The sequence below is a fragment of the Hemicordylus capensis genome, chromosome 1, assembly GCF_027244095.1.
Source record: "Hemicordylus capensis ecotype Gifberg chromosome 1, rHemCap1.1.pri, whole genome shotgun sequence".
NCBI classification, from domain to species: Eukaryota; Metazoa; Chordata; class Lepidosauria; order Squamata; family Cordylidae; genus Hemicordylus; species Hemicordylus capensis.
Window position 1 is genome coordinate 245711860 of NC_069657.1, and position 21105 is coordinate 245732964.

At 43.5% G+C, this 21105-nt stretch overlaps 1 protein-coding gene and 1 long non-coding RNA gene across 9 annotated transcripts in view; one reads left to right on the forward strand and one right to left on the reverse strand.

Moving 5' to 3' along the window:
- The window catches only part of RUNX2 (RUNX family transcription factor 2), a 366905-nt gene that overhangs the window by 142292 nt on the left and 203508 nt on the right, over positions 1-21105 (reverse strand). The gene's annotated exons all lie outside the window — the stretch shown is intronic.
- Positions 1-21105, forward strand: part of LOC128339738 (uncharacterized) — a 42430-nt gene that overhangs the window by 13310 nt on the left and 8015 nt on the right. The gene's annotated exons all lie outside the window — the stretch shown is intronic.

The window sequence follows — 21105 nt, forward strand, 5'->3', positions numbered from 1 at the left end:
TTTAACTAAATCTTCAGTGAGAAAGGATGAATAGGCAGTTGATAGAACATGCAAGTAGGTGCTGAGAATTTTGAAAAGCTGATGTGAAAGTCTTCAGGGCCGTGGGGAGCTAAAGGAGCAGGACAGGAATCAGTGTGCTGTGAGAGAAGGGATTTCAGCTTTGCAATCAGTCTCTTTTCCAGGAGTATTTGAACCTCTCAAATCTTCAGGTAGGTTTTATTACTACAAGTCCCAGCATGCAGACCTGCAAATTTAATATCACTTTAGTCTGACAGACTTAACTCTGACTATACAGAGGAATTTATACCAGAATAACCAAAAAAGAGATAAGGGGACAAAAAAAACCCAAGCCTTTACCTGCTCCCTCCTCTTTGAAATGATTCTCCATGGAAAATATATAAACAACTTCCTCAGGAGTCTCCACTGCTCAGAAAGCCAATGTATTGAGTCTACACTACTGGAGAAAACTACATTCAAATTCAGACTAGTACCTATATCTGTTTTTGGACAGTGGACTGCCAGAAAACCTGTGAGTTATATGGGAAAATAATATACTGAAAACTAAAAAGTTCATATAAACTCCTTTAAGTGACTTCTTAAAGATAAGGCAAATAATGTATAATATAACATAACATATATCAACACAAATATGACAAATATTATATACTGCTTAGCAACACAAGTTCCCAAAGCGGTTTATATAGATAAAAATAAATGAATAGAACAGAACAGAACAGAACAGGTCCCTGTCCCCAAAGGTCTCACAATCTAAAAAAGAAATATAAGATAGACATCAGCAACAGCTACTGGAGGGATGCTGTGCTGGGAACGGATAGGGCCAGTTGCTCTCCCCCTGCTCAATAAAGAGAATATAACCACTTTTAAAAGGTGCCTCTTTGCTTAGTTCGCGGGGGTGCAAATTTGTTGGATCATATAGTACACTATCCAACAAAGCTCTCTCTCTCTCTCTCTCTATATATATATATACACACATGCTCAAACATAACACTGAAGTTCTTACCATAGTCCTTTGCAGTGCAGAAGAGGCAAACTGTTTTTCCATTTAAAATGTGGTTTGCCTTTTCAGCAGTGTCAGTAGCTGGTATGGAAACTTCGGTGAAACTTTTGGCTGTGCTAGAAAAGTTCCCCATGTATGCCTATAGCTTTATTAGATTGTGACCATTATCACAGTTTTATAATCTTCTTGTTTGACTCCTCTGCTGTCAGCACAAAGCTCTGTTAATATCTGCATAGTCTTACACGATTTCCTTTATTTTTATTTTTATTTTTTTAGGGTGTGGCAGAACTTTTCTTTTTTAAAGTTTATGCTGAATCTAAACTAGATTTCAGAGTGGGGGGGAAATGAAAAGTAAAGATTAATCTCTCAAGTTGTTTAGTAACTTTCAACAGAAAACAAAAGGCCTTCCAGTACTGCAGAAGTCATCCAAGAAGGAAAGTACCATTAATCCCTTTAGATTTCATTTGGAAAAAGTCACATCTGGATACCAGCCCAATTACCTACATACAAGTCCAAATGAGTATAATAAAATAATATATGATGACTTGGGTTCCAGTAACCACTCTAACTCTGATTATTTCCCCAATACCTGCAATGAAGGGAATATGTTCTAACTTGCATTTTCTGCACCATCAATATATATATTTTGCTGGGTTGCATTAGGTAAAAGAAGTAAAAATATGGTGAGGCTGATGAACAGCTTATTTTTCAATGGTATCCAGTGATTTGAATAAATTCTCATCTACAATCAGTTTTTTGTTTGTTTTTTGTTTTGTTTTGTATAAGAACCAAAAGCATTTCCTATGTAAAAGAACTTCTTTCTGGTAACTGTGCCTCTTGCTGTCTCTGGAATGATATTTGTCTATTAAAGATCTTTCAAGATTCTTTCTACTGTTTCCAAAGCAACAAATCATTTCTAGCTTTTATTCAAGATAATATCTTAGAAGAGCCTCAAATCTCTGCTGTGCCAACATAAACATAATAATCACATGGCAAAAGAAACACCCCCTTTTCAGGAAATTCATCCTGTTATAAGAGAATCCTTTCTCCCCTTCCATACAATAAAACCTTGGCATTGCAGCTTCCCCACCCCCACCCCTGTTCAGACATTATTTGTTTGAAGAAATGTCTGGAAAGCTGATACTTAGAAGCAAAAACAACTATATAGAAAGTATATGAAAAAAGTCCATTTCAGTTTAATTTTGGGAGGATTTTCCTTCACTCTGCAATTTACATTAGAATTATGTCATAGAAATTATCAAAACAAACACCACTGTGAAGTCTAAAAAGTGCTTCCTAATTGCAGTGAACTTCTTTGTTTTAACAATTTGGCTGGTTTAACAAAAGGTTAAACCTTTTGCTTTAACATGTTGCATTAAGGCCTTTCCATGTTCACTCAAGCTCCAAAATGCCAGGAAATTGAGACTGTTAAGGGCCACGTCCTGAACAGTGATGTGCGGAACCGGCCCAGGGGTTCAGTTAGGTGGTTCGAGGTTGAACCGCACACACCGGTTCCATCCGGACCAGAACCACACCCCTGCACAAATCCACATTTATTTATTTATTTATTTATTTATTTTTAAAAAATTACCTTCAGCCCCTTCAGGGGCTTCCTGTAGGCCACTGGGGGGGGGGTGTCCATGAGAATTCCCCCTCCCCCCACCTGCTCACATCACCACCGCGGCCCATCCAGAGCCACTGTAAATCGGCGCAGTGACCATTTTGGAGGCTGCCGTGCATGCGCAAATGGCCGCTGCAAGGCCTGGCACAGCCCAGAGCCTTACAGAGACCATTTACGCATGCGCGGTGGCCATTAAAAAAAATTAAATGGCCACTGCAAAAAATGGCCACCAGGCATGTGCAAATGGTCTCTGGAAGCCCTTCGAAGGGGCTGAAGGTAAAATTCTTTAAATTTTATATATATATATATATATATATATATATATATATATATATATATATATATATATGATTTATTAATTTGATTTATTTGTAATTGATTTATTTGAATCAATTACAGTGATCAGTCAATCAAAGTTTATTATGGTCTATGACCAGCACAACAAGGGGGGGGGGGAATACAATTAAAATATAAATAACAGTTAAAAAAAATAACATATCAACAGTCTAACCCACCAACAATATTATAAGTGATTAATTACAGTGATTAAAAACCCCGAAATTGGGTTTTGAATTTTAAAATAGACCAGATATTAAAAAACCCCAAACCGGACTGGACCGGACCAGCGGGGGTTTGAAGGTGTGCTGGACTGAACTAATCTGGTCAGGTTCGAGTCCGGTCCGGACTCAAACCGAACCGGGCCAGCTGGTTTTATGCACACCCCTAATCCTGAACAGTCACATTAGGCAATATGGATATGGTGTCCTATGCTGTGGTTAGTTCAAGCTTTATCACTGTCTTGGAGCTGAATGGCTGTCACTGTCTGCAGAGGTAATATGATGGCCTCCTGGCTGGCTGCAGCCTTCCCTCCACAGCTCCTGCTCCTTTGTGGATGAAGGAGGATGTCAGGCACTTTCACTTTGACCATAACTGGAGTGCCTGAAGCCCCCTGCCAGTGGTTCCTCTAATTTTCTTCATCTCTGTGCAAAATGAGATTTGTTCTGGGTGGCAGTATCAAGGCAGTGTGCGCACACATGCATTCAGAGTGGGGCCTTCCTGATTCGACCTAAGCGGGATCTGAAATGAACTAAGTGGACATCCAAAAACTTGTAAGCATGTGCACGCCTTAGAGGGAACAGTGTCCCCTGCCCTCATCTGCCACTGTATGTCCCTCAAAGGCTTCTTGAGGGCATGAATTGCTACATGTGCTTCTTCGTTTCTGAACCTGCAAGATCAGGAATCGGACAAGCAGTGGCACACCTAGTAGTTTGGGCACCAAGACCACCCCCCCCCCATGAGAAACACACACACCCTGCCATGAAGTCCCGCTCCCGCTGCTGCGAACCCCCAACTGCCGACCTTGCCAGTAATTCTAGCTGCCATGTGCGCAGCTGGGGGTGGGGTCGCGTAGGCAGAGCGGGAGTGGCAGAGGGCCTGGCCGTTCGGCCCAGCAGCCCTTCAGAACTGTGAGACGCTCCAGCGCACCTGCACAAATTGCCCTCAACTCACCCTCACTCATGCATGTGGTGGCTAGAATTACTGGCAAGATCGGTGGTTCGGCCTCACGGCGGAGGGGAGGCCCCCTGGACGTTGGAGACTGGGGCCCCAAGGTCCAGGGGTAAGAACGCCTTTGCACACAAGACTTGTGGGTGTTGTGCAATCATCGTAACACTGATCAAAATAGAGCATGTGCTTTGTTGTGCATGATAGCTTTGCATGATATCATGCTGGCACTAGCAGTACATTAGTCTGCATCCTATTCATTTCTCTCACGTAGTTAACAAAAATCAAGATATTTTGAAATGCTCTACTTGTGGCTGTCCTTCACTCAACAGGGGTTGGACTAAATCACTGATTCTCAAACTTGGGTCCTCAGGTGTTATTGGACTTCAACTCCCATAATCCTCAAGCAAAGGCCACTGAGGCTGGGGATTATGGGAGTTGAAGTCCAATAACACCTGAGGACCCAAGTTTGAGAATCCCTGGACTAAATGACCTCCAAAGTCGTTTCCTACTTTGTCGTCTATGTGGATGGTCTTGGCTGCCAGTTGGGGCACCTGTAATGTGAAATGGTAGCTTCAGTCACACGGACTCCATGGATCTATTCCAGTGAATAGACCATTATGTGACTTGTATCCACCAGTCTGCCACTGATAGGCATTCAGCTCCAAAGCAGAGGTTAAGCTAGAAGTAACCAATAGGGATTGCCTAAAAGCAAGTCTGTTTTTTAGGCAACATGTCACTCCATTGACCAGTTATGGTCAAAGTGAAAGTGCCTAAATAATGTGACTGTTGAATGAATGAATGAAATCGAAATCAAATGAATGTTCAAGGCATGGCCCTTAACAGTCACCATTTCTCAGCATTTTGGAGCTTGAGTTAACATGGAAAGCCCTTAACACAGCATGTTAAACTAGAAGGTTTTATTAAAGGAATTTGATTACAGTTTGGGACAGCTATGCCCACAACTTTCTAATCAGAGTTCCACCTAAGTATGGCCTCCTCTGACAGGCAGCATCTCACTGGGAAATCAGGATGGATACTCAGGAAGTATGCATTCCACAGTGATAGTGGAATTCATATTAATTATGTATTAATTAATTATTAATACATAATTAATTACTATTAATTTATTATTATTAAATTATTATTGTTATTGTTATTGTTATTGTTATTACATTTATTATTTATTTAGAATATTTCTACCCCGCCCCTCCAGTGCACCTACTGCTCGTGCACTACTGCTAAGTGTATTCAGTTTGAAGGAGACTGATCCACTAGTTTATTTTAAAAATCTGCACATGTTCTGATAAACTCCCTTCTCTTCATAGTTTGCTCCTTGGAGAAGCCGCTGCCAGTCTGTGAAGACAATACTGAGCTAGATAGACCAATGGTCTGACTCAGTATATGGCAGTTTCCTATGTTCCTATGCTTGGTTAATTGTGCATCAAAATTAAGTTTTTGCTAATTAAGTTTAAGTTTTTGTTAATGCAAATTGTCAATTAATTCTCAGGGTTACCAAATGACTGGGAAAATGGCCTAGCCTGCTCTTAATTCTCCTGAAAAAAATTGCTCCCCTGAAACTACTATTTGCCCTGTGGGGTATCTATATGGCAAGCAAGCAGAGAGGCCAAACTTAGCACAGTCAAGGAGGAAGAAATGATGTTAAAAGGAACAACCCCATGGCAGTAAATTTTAGTTGAGGGTTGGAAGTATGAGGTACCTTATGTTTTATAACCTATTACCTCAGCTTATCCCTCTCCCGCAACCTCCCCCAACAGTCCTTGAATTTGGGAAGTCTCTACTGGAAAAGTGGGCTATGCCTCCTCAGTGCACTGCTGTTGAGAGATGATACCGTAAATGCCCCCAATAATACAATACGATGCAACACACACACACACACCTCAAATTCCAGTAATATGCCTGCTACTGTGTGCGCTGGCATGTTGGCGACTTCCGGTGATATCCGGAAGACAAGGGCAACGGGATGGCAGGGAAGTACGTTGCCACCCCGATGGGCATTAAGAAACACGGACGCCAGCAGGGGGGAAAGGGGCGGGAGGGATAAGTGCACCCTTCCCTGCTCTTAAAGGGAGACCTTTGAGCCTCCCTGCCGTGGTTCCATGCACATCCCTACCTGCTACAGGGGCACTTCCAAACCCAACAGTGCCCCAAATAGCACCAAACTACTATTTCCCACTTCAGCTTTTGTAGCTGAAGCTGTTACTGGGCAACACAGGTTCTTCCTGAGCATGTGCCACTATCAACCCTATCACCCACTATAAGCTAAAATGGGCTGATTAATTCCACATATAATAAAGAACTACAGATGTGGAACTCTACTCCTAGGGCAAAGCACATACTAGATGTTCCCTCTAACCAAACACACATAAAGTTTCCTAAAAGACAGAGTACAAATGAAGAAATTGCCCAATAAAACCTATGAGCGGGGAAACAACAAAAACACGTCAAACGGCTTGTCACTCAACAAATTTTAAACTCCTATAAATAAGCTATTTCTTATCCTTTCTACCTCATAGTCAGCATGGATTATTTTCAAACCCACCACTTCTAAACTGCCAAATTTCAAAACAATCTATTAAGCTGTTTTCTAACTATAAGTTGTAGCACAGACTGGGGCTATTCACACGACCGCGAGGGTGGGCGGGGAAAGCAGGGTTAACCTACCTTCCCCAGACAATCGCTCTTTGCTCCCGGGTGCTTAGGCTGCACACCCACATGACCCATGCTGTCAGGAGCAGCGCAGATGACTATCCATACTGCTCTGGGCAGTGTGGAGCAACAGAGGCCAGGTCTCATTATTCCAGCCTCCAGGTATCCCACAGTGCACTGTGTGCTGAATCCCCCAGTGCAATGAGGAATTCCCCCACTAGGTGCCCATCTCTGTGTCAGCGCAAGCTGCCTTTGCACCCTTAACCTTGGCTAAGAGCCAGGTTTCTGCGCTGGGTTTGGCGGCATGGGACCGCTCGGATCCGCGTGGATCCGGGCAGTTCTCACGGGTAGCCAATCTCAGGCTTGGCTGCCTACGACAGGGCTTGGCTGATATGAGAATAGCCTCACTGTCTTCTAATACCAATTAGCATATCCCAAAGCAATACAGCAATAGAATTCAAGATGCAATGGTAAACTATTCTTAATTTCTTTTAAATCTACAGAAATTCACCTGACATTGGAAAATAGTTAACAAAGAAAAGCTGAAAATTAGCAATTGTCAGAAAAAAAGACTTTTGAAGGGATTTTATTATTATTATTATTATTATTATTAGTAGTAGTAGTAGTAGTAGTAACAACAATAATAATTTAATTAATGTATATACTGCCTGATTCCAATGGCTCTAGGTGATTCACAAAAATAAATACAATAGAGACAAAATAAAACAAACTGTTAAAACAATTCACAACAATATACAACAGGCAAATGACCAGTGTACATGTGTGGTGGCCAAAAAAAAAAAAAAAAGGCCTCCATGTGTGCACAGAGGGCTGCCAGGGGAGGAGGAACCACCGGAGAGCTCCCTGCAGCCGCTGCAGCACTCCCCAAGGACTCCACAGCCCTCGGCAGTGGTAAGACATTCCTTTTTTAACTCAACATTATCGCACCCCCCACTCCACCCTTGAACTGGGCCCAAACTGGCTTGAAATCAAACCAAACTGGGCCCAGCTCAAGGGGGTGCCAAAAACCGAACATGCCCAGTCCAGTTCGAACCTGGTTTTGATTGAAACCAAACCGGGCAAAGCGGTTTTGTGCACATTCCTAATAGACAGAAAAGGTATTTGGCTATTTCCAATTTAAGGATCCAAATAGTGAAGTAAAGCAGTCTTTCTTCAGTATTTCATGGGCTTCTTTAAAAACTCCAGCATAAATTTTGTGCCGCTTTCAGTGCTGCGTTCATTTTGATTTGGTTGTGACTCATTATTGTGTCTTCTTTTCTACTTATGTATAGGTAGTCGAGTGTTTATCAGATTGGAAGCAAAACAGGGCCACCCAACGATAAGGTGGTTCTTTTTACGTACTTGGAATGCTGAAGTACCTGATGCCCTAGGAATGCTGAGGTACATTAGCTTGTAAATTAAAGGAGAGAATAAAAGAAAACAAACAGCCTGACAAGCCCCCAGAAACCACATAGTGTTGAAAGTGGGGTGAACCCAGAAAACTGGAGAGAGGCAGAGAATTGGCCTCCTTGAGCCCTTTCCTGGCATTAGGATTAAGGAGTTGAAAGATTTTGCGGCCGGTCCCACTTGTGTATACTTGAAGTGAACTCAAGTAGTTGTGTTTCCTATCAAAATGGGGCCATTACAAAATAAGGAACTAGTTTCTTACATACTTGGGTGCCTCTCCAGGTACAAAGTAGTAAATATATATTGTACATTAAAAGTAAAGGAATCCTATCTTGTTCATTCCATTGTTGGACTGAGTGGTCAACTCAGTTTTTGCAGCTTCCCTTCCTCATTTGATCATTAGCATCAAAAACCACATCTGTGCGACGTGGGATTTTTAAAAAATGTATTCTATGCACCCCAATATTGGAATGAAAACCCACCCTGTTTAAAAAAAACATTAAGAGCAGCAAGGCTATCTCTGTGCTATTCAACTATTTTGTTAAATTTTAGTTTGTTTACAGCCAAATTACATACTCAGAGCAATTGCATGTTCATTAAATACATGCTTGCTGCATTTGCTTACAAAGCTGGGGTGAGAGAGGGTCTAGTTTTTATATCAAAGTACTCAGGGGAGGTAAATGAACCCTGTCCTCTCCCACTTTCCAAACCTTGAGAACATTAGAACAGCCCTCTGGATCAGACTCAAGGCCTATCTGGTCCAGCATCCTGTTTTATACAGTGGCCCACCACCAGATGCCTCTGAGAAGTCCACAGGCAAGAGGTGAGGGCATTTGGAGGCATCTTGTCTCTGAGTAGGGTGTGCTAGCCAGCTGGAAATCAAGCCAGCTCACACTCGAACCAGCTCAGCCCGAAGTTTCAACCTCAAATAAATCAGGGTCCGGTTCAGTCTGAGGTTGAGCTGAGCCAGCCAAGGTTGGTTTGGTGCCCTTGCTGCAGAGTTTAAAAGCATTAAAAATTTTACTCACAGTGGCCGTGGAGGGGGCAGCTCCCCCAACCCCCGCCGGCTTCCCTCCAAATGTCCAAGGCTGGCCTGGGCCTGATTTGTGCCCATTTCGGGCCTCTGCAAGTGCATTAAAGCCATTTGTTTGGCCAGTGTGCACAAACAAATGGCCTCCAAGCATGCAGAGAGGCCCGAAATGCGTTGAAGAAGGCCTGAAGCCCTGGACACTCAGAGGGAGATTGGCAGGGGTCGGGGTGCTGACAGGGCCCCCACGACCACCACAGCCACTGAGTAAAAATTTTAACCCTTTTAACTCTACAGTATGGGCTTCAAACCAGGCCTAATCCAATCCAAATTTGAACCCAGCCAGGGACCCAGTTCTGGGGGTGCAGTACCAAGCTGGTCCGAATCCAGTTTGGATTTGAACCGAAGCAGAAAAATCAGTTTTATGCACACCCCTACCTCTGAGGCTACACACTACTGGTTTTAAGCAATTTCCCCCTACCCTATGTTAACAGGTCTTAAGAGAATCCTGTTGTACAGTAAGCCCACTTTGCCAAACAGAAACCTTTATTTAGTGCTGGAGAGGTGACGTAAATAAAGTGATGACCACTGTGAAATTAATTAGGATGATGATGAAGGAGGAGGAGAAGGAGGAGAAGGAGGAGGAGGTGGTGGTAGGAGTAGTAGTTAGGGGTGTGCATGGAACCACAGAGCTGCGGTCCAGCACTGGGGTGGGGGGTTCCTTTAAGGGCGGGAGAGGGTTTACTTACCCCTCCCGCCGCTTTCCCCCCTCCGGCTCACGTATTTTCTGTAGTAATTGGGGCAGCAGGATACCTCCCTGCCACCCACCCCCACCCCCCCGGCTTGGCTGCAAAGGGCTTTTAGAAGCCTTTTGCGTGTGTGCACACGCACATTTTCTGTCGTAATCGGGGCGGCAGGATACTTTCCTGCCGCCCCTTCCCCCACTTGGCTGCAAAAGCCTTTAAGAAGCCTCTAAAAGCCTTTTACAGCCAAGCAGGGGAAGGGGCGGCAGGAAGGTATCCTGCCACCCCGATTACTACAGAAAATACATGAGCCGGAGTGGGAAAGAAGCAGGAGGAATAAGTAAACCCTCCCCTGCCCTTAAAGGAACCTCCCCACCCCAATCCACCTGAACCCGAACCGCCCATGTCCGGAGGCCTGTAGAATGGCCTCCGGATCAGTCCAGGCACATCACTAGTAGTAGTAGTAGTAATAGTTCACAAAGTGTTCTACATAGAATCAGAAAATTCTTCAGGTGGCCTTCCCCTGTCCTTCTGTTGTGGATAAATGGATTTTCTTGTTACTTCAGGCTGTGAGACTTGCCAGGCACTAATGTGTGTGTCTCTGTGGGTTAGGAGCTCCAAACTGACACACAAATCATCATGAGCTCTGACAAGCACAACATGCTTTTCCAATTGTTAAAGGAAAGGAACTGTTTAATTAGAAGAAGCCTGGTTTTGCCTAGAGGAATCCTGAGTGCAGTATGGTGGCTGATATGGGAGGAGGGGAGAGTCCATGCAGAATCTGAAGAAAAATAACCCACCCAACAGATTATAGAGCATCACTCAACTTACAGAGGGGCAAAAGAGAACACATGTATGGAGAAAGGGGTTAACATGGAGAAAATGGTTAGATTTTGGAATGGCAAAAAAGTGCCTCTGAAAATATTTTGCAGTGATTACTAATAGCAGCCCTTCTTGTGTAAAACATTTCTGTTATCCCTGCATGAGTGTGAAGAAAAGTGCTGATTTCAACAGCAGAGCATTCACAGTGAAGCCTGTTGCACACTATGTTGCTTAACTTAACTTCTTGTACAGTTTGGCTTGCAACAAGCCAGCAACCAGCAGGGGTAAAGCCTTAACTAATATGCAAACAGCTATTTCCTGTTTGCACTACCACATAGGTTCTATTAAGAAGGAAACACCAAATATTGCTTATTCATTTCATCCGAAGTTTATTGCTACACTGACTGTTCTTACAGCCTTGCAAGTTACTTGACCTTTTTTCTTCTCTGTTCTATTCAGGGAGGCTTTTGTTCCTGGTATCTATTCCAGCAACTACATGTTGCCTGCCTACCTGCAAGACTTCTTCAGGCATTGGTTGAGCTGCAGGGATGTCATGGAATGTTCACCAACATTCCATGCCAGCCAGCGTGGTATAGTGGTTAGAGTGCTGGACTAGGACTGGGGAGACCCGAGTTCAAATCCCCATTCAGCCATGACACTAGCTGGGTGACTCTGGGCCAGTCACTTCGCTCTCAGCCTAACCTACTTCACAGGGTTGTTGTGAAAGAGAAACTCAAGTATGTAGTACACTGCTCTAGGCTCCTTGGAGGAAGAGCAGGATATAAATGTAGTAATAATAATAATAATAATAATAATAATAACAACAACAACATTCTAATTGCTGAGAATTAGGGAAACAATTGAATATTTGAAAACAAAGCAACTTATTTATTTATACATACATACATACCATCAAATTATTAAATCTCATTGTGGTTTACAAGAAGTCAATTAAGACAATTAAAATCAATTATAACAATTATTTTATTAGTTATTTATTTAAAATATTTGTATTCTGCCCAGTAAACTACTGCTTGGGGTGGCTGCTGTGTTGGTAGCCGAAAAAATGGAGGGAACACACAGGCCTAAAAACACAACTACTCTTTATTGTTACACTCAGGATCTGCAGAAGTTCCACCCAACCACTACAGCGCCCCAAAACTACATGAACTGCAAAAAGTGCAACTAACCATCACAGCATGCCCTGGCATACATAACAGTGGCTCACAACATTAATACCATAGATACAATAAATTTTAAAAAAATTAAAAAGTTAAAAGATCAAGCTAAAAACAATTAAGAACAATTAAAACAATCAACCAAAAGCCTGGTTAAACAGAAGCACCTGCACCCTTCACAGGACCTAAAGTAAATCTAAAGAAAAGAAAATGCTTTAAATCGTGAGCCACTGAAAACAGCTCCCTGCATGTGCCTGCTCCCTTTGGAGCAAAGATGAAGATACGCAGCCTGTCCCCTGCTCCCACCCAGTCACAGGGAAAGGGGGGTGGCAGGTCAAGAGAGCTGCCAGATCTCAGACAGAGTTCGGCCATGAAAGCAGGGAGCCGGAGCCTCCTATGAGTCTGACTCCTGACTGTCAAAGGCTCCCTGACATGGCGGAACTCCACCCAGCAATTCCTCATGGAGGGCAAGTCAGGTCCACAGGCCCATAGCAGCACACACCCCTATTAAGTATACCTAGCAACACTGAGCACATGAGCATTTACTGAGCTTGCAGAGAACTGCTGGCATGTGTCCCTTGAAGCTTGGTGAAAGTTCAAGGGGGGCAGGGTGACCCCTCTCTCAGAAACTGGTAGTAGAACTGACCATTAAACTGCACCTCTCAAGCAGGCAACTACAAATCCACTTGCCAACTTCTCAAGAAGCGGGCAGACCTCATGCTCAGCAGTAACCCAGCTGCTGGGCATTCTGGAGGGGGTGGCGAGTGGCCATTGCCTCCAGCAGCAAGTCAGTGGTCAAGCACCACAGAGGGACAGCAGGTGGCCCTTGCACCCAGTGGTAATGCAGCTGCCAAGCTTGGTGAAGAAAGCAGAAGGCTCTCACACCTAGGAACGATATCGTTGTTGGGCACAGAGAAGGGGAGTGATGGGCAGGCCTCATGCTCACTGGCAACCCAGCCGCTGGGCACTGTGGAGAGGTTGACAGGTGGACCTCACACCTGGTGACAACCCAGCCAATGGGCATTATGAAGGGAGCAGTGGGTGGTCCTCACACACAGCAGCAATGGAGGATGGGACAGCAGAGGGAGCGGTGGGCAGCCCTTGTGCCCAGAGGCAACTCAGCTGCTGGGCTCTGTGGAGGGGTGGCAGATGGCTCTTATGCCCAATGGCAAGGCATTTGATGGGCATGGTGGAGGGGGCAGCAACTGTCCCTCATGTCTATCAGCAATCCAGCTGCCAGAGATTATGGAGGTGGCAGTAAAGAAGTGAAGTGAGATCCGCATTCCCAGAAGCAACCCAGCTGTTGAGAAAGGTGAAGGGGACTAGGCAGTCCTCACACTCAACAACCACTGAGCTGCTGAGCATGGTGGATGGGGCGGTGTGCAGTCCTCACATCCTCCTGTGGTGGCAGGAGGTGGAGGGAGTGACCCATGGCAATGCACCTGCTGAGCATGGTGGATGAAGCGGTGAGTGGATCTTGCAACTAGCAGCAACTCAACAGTGGTGGAGCTTAGCTTAGTGGTGGAGGTGATGGTAATGGCCCAGGAGTAAGAGGTGAGTAGCCTCCTCCAAAACTATAGTTTACCCTCTCCCCCACAAACCCTCTGGTGTTAAAAAGAAAGAAAGCTTGTGCAGCAGCAAAGCCACCACAAGAAAACCAAAAATAAAGGTTTTCTTTATTAATAAATACTTATGTACAGTAAACCCCACCGTCCAAATGTCCAAATTCCCAAAGTGGCAAAACTGTGGTAAAAAGTGATTGCGGTGGCGGTGGTGGGAGAGATCTGAAAATAAAGGCCAAACATGCCAGCCATATATAACAAGAATGTCCTGGTGATTAATGGCTTTACAAAATGGAAGAAAACTATGGTTTGCTTTTGGAGAGCATGAAGAGGGTTAATTATCAAAACAGGGGCTGGGGAGAGGCTGTGAGCCAGGCTCTAGATCTTTTAAGTACCTAACAATGGCTCTAAGCAATGGTGCTTGCTGAGCCCTCAATATGTGCTGCTCTCAGACACTGTAAATAACACAGAACTGTTATTTTAAAATGATATGAAAAGAAGAAGAAAATAATACTGGAAGACCATTAAACTTAAAATACCAAACAAAAATGACAGTTTTAATGACAGACCTTCAAAACCTTTGTTACCAGCGGGTCACAAGAGGAAGCTGCCAACAACCTAAGTCTGTAATGCATTTGCATTTTTTTAAGCAGTGGTTTGAAGCTACCCTTCTTTTTCTACTCCTGATATACCACAGCCCTTGAGAATGTGCTCCTGGCTATTAATTTGTCCTCCCACAGGCACTCTCAAATTTAAAAATATATTAACTCCTTTGTCTTTAGCACAACAGACTACTGACCACAATACAGAAATTTTGGAGAGGGGGCTGATAAATGGAAGTACTGGCACTCTTACATCATTGTGGAATTTATTAAAAGTTGCTGAAGCCTGCTCAATCAATAGCAATGCGGGCACGGAAGGAGGACATCCAGAGGAGGCCATAAAGCTGCCCAATAACCATAATCCCAGCTTTCTGGATTCCCCAAAACCAAAGCAACATAAAAATGGGCCCAACACCTATCTAATCCAGCTTCCTGTTTCCCAGAGTGGCCCATGAGATGCCTCAGGGAAGCCCACAAATAGGAGATTAAAGCATGCCCTCTGTCTTCCAGATGCTCCACTGCAACTGATATTCAGAGGCATCCCAGAGGTAGCCTATAGTCATCCAGACTAGTAGCCATTGATAAACCTGTCCTCCATGAAGTTGTCTAAGCCCCTTTTAAAGCCATCCAAGCTGGTAGCCATCACCACAGCCCCAAGGCCAAGCATTAATATCTTTAGTATTAATATTTGTGCACATTCTCCAGAATGTGGTATTCCATCGGACAAATGTACCCTGCTGGGTAGGATGTTCCTTTATCGGGTACAATTTTATCATACTCTGCAAGTGGTACGCGTGGAACCCAGCAAACTGGTAATCTCACCAATTCATGCAGCTACTAGTTCCAACTATGAATCTGCCTAGCTTGAAATTCTCTGATGCAATGAAAAAAATTATCTCAAAAGTTATTTCACAGCTCAGAATGCAAGATAAAGGTCTGCACAGAAACCAACTTTGCTTTTTAATGCAAGTCTGTTTTTTGTCCAGGTCCTGGACACTCATGACTGCTCAGACAGAGCTAAACAAACATCCCCAAAGGGGAATTTTTAAAGCTGCAGGCAGTTAAGGGTAAAGGCAAGGAAACTCTGTAGGAGGCTTCAGGGAAAATGAGCTGTAAAATCCCTGAGCTCATCTATCCAAATACCCCCCAGGTCAGACCAGCTTTTCAAAGGTTCTTTATGCATTCTCTGCCTACTATCTTCCTAGCCTATATTTTTCTTTATCTATTCAGCTTATGAGGAGGCCAAAAGAGAAGTCTTCCCTCCCGCCCCTCAGCAAGTCCAAAGGTGTTTTATGCAACTGATTAATTTTAAAATGTATATCCAACTCCTCCTCCGAAAAGCCCAGAGTGGTGTGCATGGTTTTAGGTTTATCCCCACAATAATCTTGTGAGGTAAGTTAGGCTAAGAGTTAAGTGACTGACCCAGAGAGACACCCATTGAGTTTCATGGCTAAATGGAGATTTGAACTCAGATCTCCACGGTCCTAGTCCAGCACTCACCACTACACCATGCTTGCTTTTATTTGCATTTGATATGAGGCTTTGGGGAGGGGAAGTCCTCTTCCCCTTCTTTGTTAGAGATCCCTAACCTCCCTCACAGAACTGCTATTCCCACTATATCCTGGGGAGAGGAGAGGGAACAGCTTTAAACAAACGCTTTAGCACAGACACACCAGTGGGGCGGGGCAGAGGACAATACAGAACTACAGTAGAAGGCATGCATGTTGATCTGGTCAGATTTCTGAATACTGTCTGAAAGTGAGGCATCTGTGAGGCATCTACAGCTACTAGCTTTAAGCTTATACGATTTCATGATTCATCTCACAAGTCTGTGGAAAAAGTCTGAGCTGATAATAAGCACACTCTCTCTCTATCAAAGAGCACTAAACAAAAAAAGGAAACATCCAGGAGACTTTGCAGAGAGCAAAACATACACATCAAGTCCTATATTTACCAATCAAACACTTCTATAAACCTAAACGGAATGAGTTCACAGGAGTTTCCCCAAGTCTGAGAAGTGAAAACTGAGGTGTGTTTTTTTTTTAAAGTTCCTCATGGTTCAGACCACTTGACTTTGCATGCTGTTATTTCAGTTACTAAAGACACAGATTGCCTATAGATCAGATGGTGCCCTAGTGGTGATGGAGCATGAAACCTCACTTAACTCCCACTTACAGTTTCTACGGCTCCTTCAGTGAGATTCCACCATGCACACTGACCACATTTTTACCATTATGCCTGCGGCTTTTCCTGTCTCGTATATAATAATCCTTGCTGGCTGTATTTTAGAAAAACAACAGATTTTTAAATTATTATTATTATTATTTTCTTTCTAAGATGCAACAATTCACTGTTTAAAATGGACTGGAAAGAAACTTGATATATACAGGCATGTTCTATAAGCTTTTAGAGCAAAACACACACAGCAGTAGCACAAAACATTGAGTTGACAAAGCTATTTATTTATGAGTAATATACCGGGTTCCAATTGGGTCTGTACTTCCTCAGGAAAAATATTTGCTTATTGGGCGATTTGTATTTTAACGACCTTTCAGTGTTGGTTTTGTAGCACACTAGTTAAAATGCCATGTTGAATAAGAGTGACTCTCTACTAATCTATGCCTTTGCATGCCTTGAATAGCCCAGAGAGACAGATGTAAAGTGTGTGCATGTTAGAGAGAGCTAGAGAGCACACAAATGGGCAAACAGGATACAAATGCATTCCAGTATTAAAGGAGGAAAAGAGTGAATAGGGAGAAAATACACAACCTGGGGTGGGGGGAGGAAATTTAATTCTTGAGTCAACAGCTACTTATTTGTTACTCGGATGGGATTTGATTGGGCTATTAAATACTACAGTGGTCCCTCGACTTACGAAGATAATCCGATCCGAACGCACGTTCGTAGGTCGGAATTTTCGTAAGTCGAAAAGCGCATCCACGGAGGTCCGGAACACTCGTAAGTCGAGGAAACCACATCTAAAAATTCATAGGTCGAGGAAGCCGCATCTAAACTGGCAACGACTTCCGGTATTTTTTGTCGTTCGTATGTCGAAATCTTCGTATGTCGAGTGCTTCGTAAGTCGAGGGACCACTGTATTTATGGTTACTCATGCATTAATTAAGCCAGACCACAATTGGAATGAAAGAAATAGTTTGTGTATAGATGTGGACATCCATTATTTTTATATTATTTTTATTATTTATTTATTTTTTCACTTGTGTAGTGAATGGCCCCTCCCCTCCCCTCAAGAGTGAACCAGAAGTGAACCCTGCCTTGTCTGACAGGCAGTGACCTTTAAGGATCAGCCACTCAGCACATGGTGGGCGGGACCTAGAGGGCCTTGCGGCAGGAAGAGAAGGGTTTCTTTGTTCTGAGTTGGAGCCAGGCAGGGCTAACAACAGGTTGGCTGGCCAGGCAAATGGCTGCAACCAGGAGGAATACAATCCTGGGAAGTTAGAACTGCAGGGGCCTGAAGTCTCTACCATGGATTTGGCGAGTTCAGGAAGGAAGCCAGGGCTTTGGCTTTGGGGAAAGGTTTAGCCAGGGAAGAGTTTGTTAGCTCACGTTAGACTTCTTACTTTCCTTTGGTGTACTTTACAAATCCTTACAACTGTTCTATTGTGTTTTATCTGTAACGTAACAAGCTAAGAGAAACTGAGCCAGCACCATTCCAGCAGAGCGCTGCAAAAGTCTCTGTAAACTCTTAAAGGGTTTTGGGTTTTTTTTGTATTTTCTTATGTCTATGTTCTTTGCAGTTGGGTAACCATGATTTTTAAAGTGTTCCGCCCCAAATATCATCTGAAGGTGCTTTTTGAAATATTCTTGTAGTTACTGAGTGTTCCTTTTACCTGTAACTAAAAGCTGAGAAAGCCTCAGATGGAAGCAGTCTGTAGTATTTTAAATAAAGTTTATTTTTCCGTTTGTCCTTTGCTATTTTAACCAGCCTCTTTGAGTGGACTTTTAACTCAGGAAAGGGAGGCTAGAACGGGGTTTTTGTCTCTGGCACAACACACGTCTCAATTTGATTGCTCAGCAATTCTACCAAGTTTTTTCATCATGTGTAGGCTGCACATGGAAGGTGTTTTGTACTTTTCCATTAGTAAAGAGGAGAGTTCCCTGGAATTTTGCCCTCACTGTTGGGGGCGGATTAAACTCTGTTAAAAAGTGGGCATGGTGGCAGCGATTGAGCTACTAGAGAGAACAGTTTAAGTTTAAAGGAACAGCCTTTGTGGGTGAGAACAAGTGAGAGGATGATTGAGCTTTTTTTTCCCCTCACGTGGGATTGCTTTGAGACAAATGCGGGATTAAATCTACTAAAACCTGTATTTCTCTTTTGCCTCAATTATCAAATGTCAGATGTGTCAGCAGGGGCAGGCATAAGGTAGCTTGGGAGCTCCTGGGGTTATCTGAAGTAGCTCTACAGGTATTTGGCCTTGCTTCTCCCTCCCTTAATAGGAACATAGGAAGCTGCCTTCTACTAAGTCAGACCACTGGTCCAGCTAGTTCATCGACACTGTTTGGCAGAGGCTCTCCAAAATTTCAGGAAGGAATCACATGTAGTCACACATCCCAATGCAAAGCAACCCTGCTTAGCAAAGGAGACAATTCATGCTCACTACCGCAAGACTGGCTGCTTCCAACCAATACTGCAGATCTGACTGACTAGCTGAGTGAGCACATGTGCATGCCTATCTTAAGCTCTCTCTTTCCCAGAATGCTCAAGGTTGCTTTTACTTTCTCTTCCATTAATTTCTCTCCAGTTTCTTCTAACAAAAAACCTCTCTTGCTCTCCTCCTGTTCTGTAGCAAAATTATTCTTGAATTTAGGAGTTTAATGTATTTTTGTACAAACTGCCATTTTGTGACTGGTTCCACTTTCCAAGCTGTTGGGAGCTCCCAGAATTCTGGCAAAGAAAAGAAAATGAGTAGCTTCCAGAAGCCTTAAGTTTGCCCGCTCCTGAGATATAGTATTACTCACTATTAATGTCATGGTTTTGCACTTTGAAATTAATTTAGTGTGGGATTAATTTCTCATTGTACCATCATGTTTTGTGAAGTGCAGTGATGAGAACATTTCATTTTAAGATCAGGCTATATAAATTGCAACCCGCCAAGTTAAAAGCAACTTACCAGCCACACATGGTGGCCTGCAATGGGAATGCAAAAAACTGAGGGATCATTAAACACTTTGCAAACCACAATATACATCTTTCAAATTTTGTCCTAAAGATTTATTTCCCAATGCAGCAAACCTCAGATGTCACTAATTGCTAGTGAAAGCAGGCTAAGCATTTTTCAGTTAAAGAGAAAAAACAGTTTTAAGTTCAAGGTCAGTTTAATTTTTGCACCTAATATAGGGTGGGTTCAGACCTCACATGAAACTTCTCTTGCAACTGAACTTCACACAACATCCCTCAGCCCTGGAGCACACTCTCTCTTCCCAATCCTCAGGTATCTACTTCCTTTCTAGGTTAAGATAAGCTACAATTGGTCATGATGTCCAAACCCATGAATCTCTGCTTATTCTTAGCTACTTGCTTCAAAAACCTGTGTCAGTCCTCAGGTTCAGGTTCTCTGAAGCAAGTAACTAAGAATAAGCTGAGATTGGTGAGTTGGACATCATGACCAATCATGTCTTAGCCTAACTTAGAAAGTAAGTAGAGGCTCATGCAGGGACAGGGAACACACAGGGGTGGGGCGGGAAATGCACAATTCCAGGGCTGAGGGCCATCATATGAAGCTCAGTTTCAGCCAAGATTCACATGAGATCTAAACCCGTCCATATTTTGCACTAATATGTTGTACTGAGGTAGAAACTGGGATTTATATTTTTGGTAAGGATTGCATTTAGGGTGGTAGTCTAATGAAGTTATTTTCAAAACCTTCTACCTTCAATAAACAACAGGTTATTCACCTGTAACTTTGGTTCTTCTAGTGGTCATCTGTACTTTTACACCAGTGGGTTATACGCCTGTGCAGAGACCTTGTCGGAACCTAACAAGCTCAATTTTCCTGCTTTAGGCAGGAACCACGTCCCTAGCCGCTATATGCGGCTGTGCCACTCCTCATCTCCTCAGTCACGAAGTCCGCCTTTAGGAGACCCCACGGAGAAGACAGGAGGGCATGTAAAAGTACAGATGACCACTAGAAGAACCAAAGTTACAGGTGAGTAACCTGTAGTTCTTCAATGTGGTCTCTGTCTTTTACAGCAATGGGTGCATAACAAGCTAGCACCCAAGGAGGAGGGAAGAAACAGAGGCAATATGTAATCTGCTAGAATCATTTATTCAGAAACAAGTACATTAACTGAAGATAGACTTCAGGACACCCCTGCCAAACACAGCATTATTCCATGTCCTGGCATCAATAGCATAATGAAGGATAAACAAATGGGGCGAAGCCCAAGTAGCTGCCTGAAAAATAGTGTCCAAAAGAACTGCACAATCGAAAGCAACAGAGGCCACCACGGACCTGACCGAGTGGGCTTTAACAGTAGCAGGTAACTGTTTATGAGCCAATTTATAACAAAGCTCAATTGTCAAAACTATCCATCTGGACATATAGTGAGCAGAAACTTGGAGGCCCTTACAAGGCCCCCTAGTAGTGCACGAATAGAGAAGGAGTCTTCCTCCATTCCGCAGACCTTTGGAAGTAGAAGGAAAATGCCTTTTTAATGTCCAGGCAATATAACCTATGCTCTGCATCAGAGGAAGGGTCGTGGAAAAATACAGGCAGAGTTAGTGGCATAGAACGATGGAACATAGAGACCACCTTAGGGAGGAATTGCACATCCGGCCTAAGTACGACCTTGCCTTTGTGGAGTTGTAGGTAAGGTGGATCCACTCTCAGTGCCCGCAATTCACTCACCCTCCAAGCGGAGGTGATGGCCACCAAAAAGGCCACCTTCCAGGTAAGAAAATGGGGGTCAGTGGAAGCCAAAAGCTCAAATG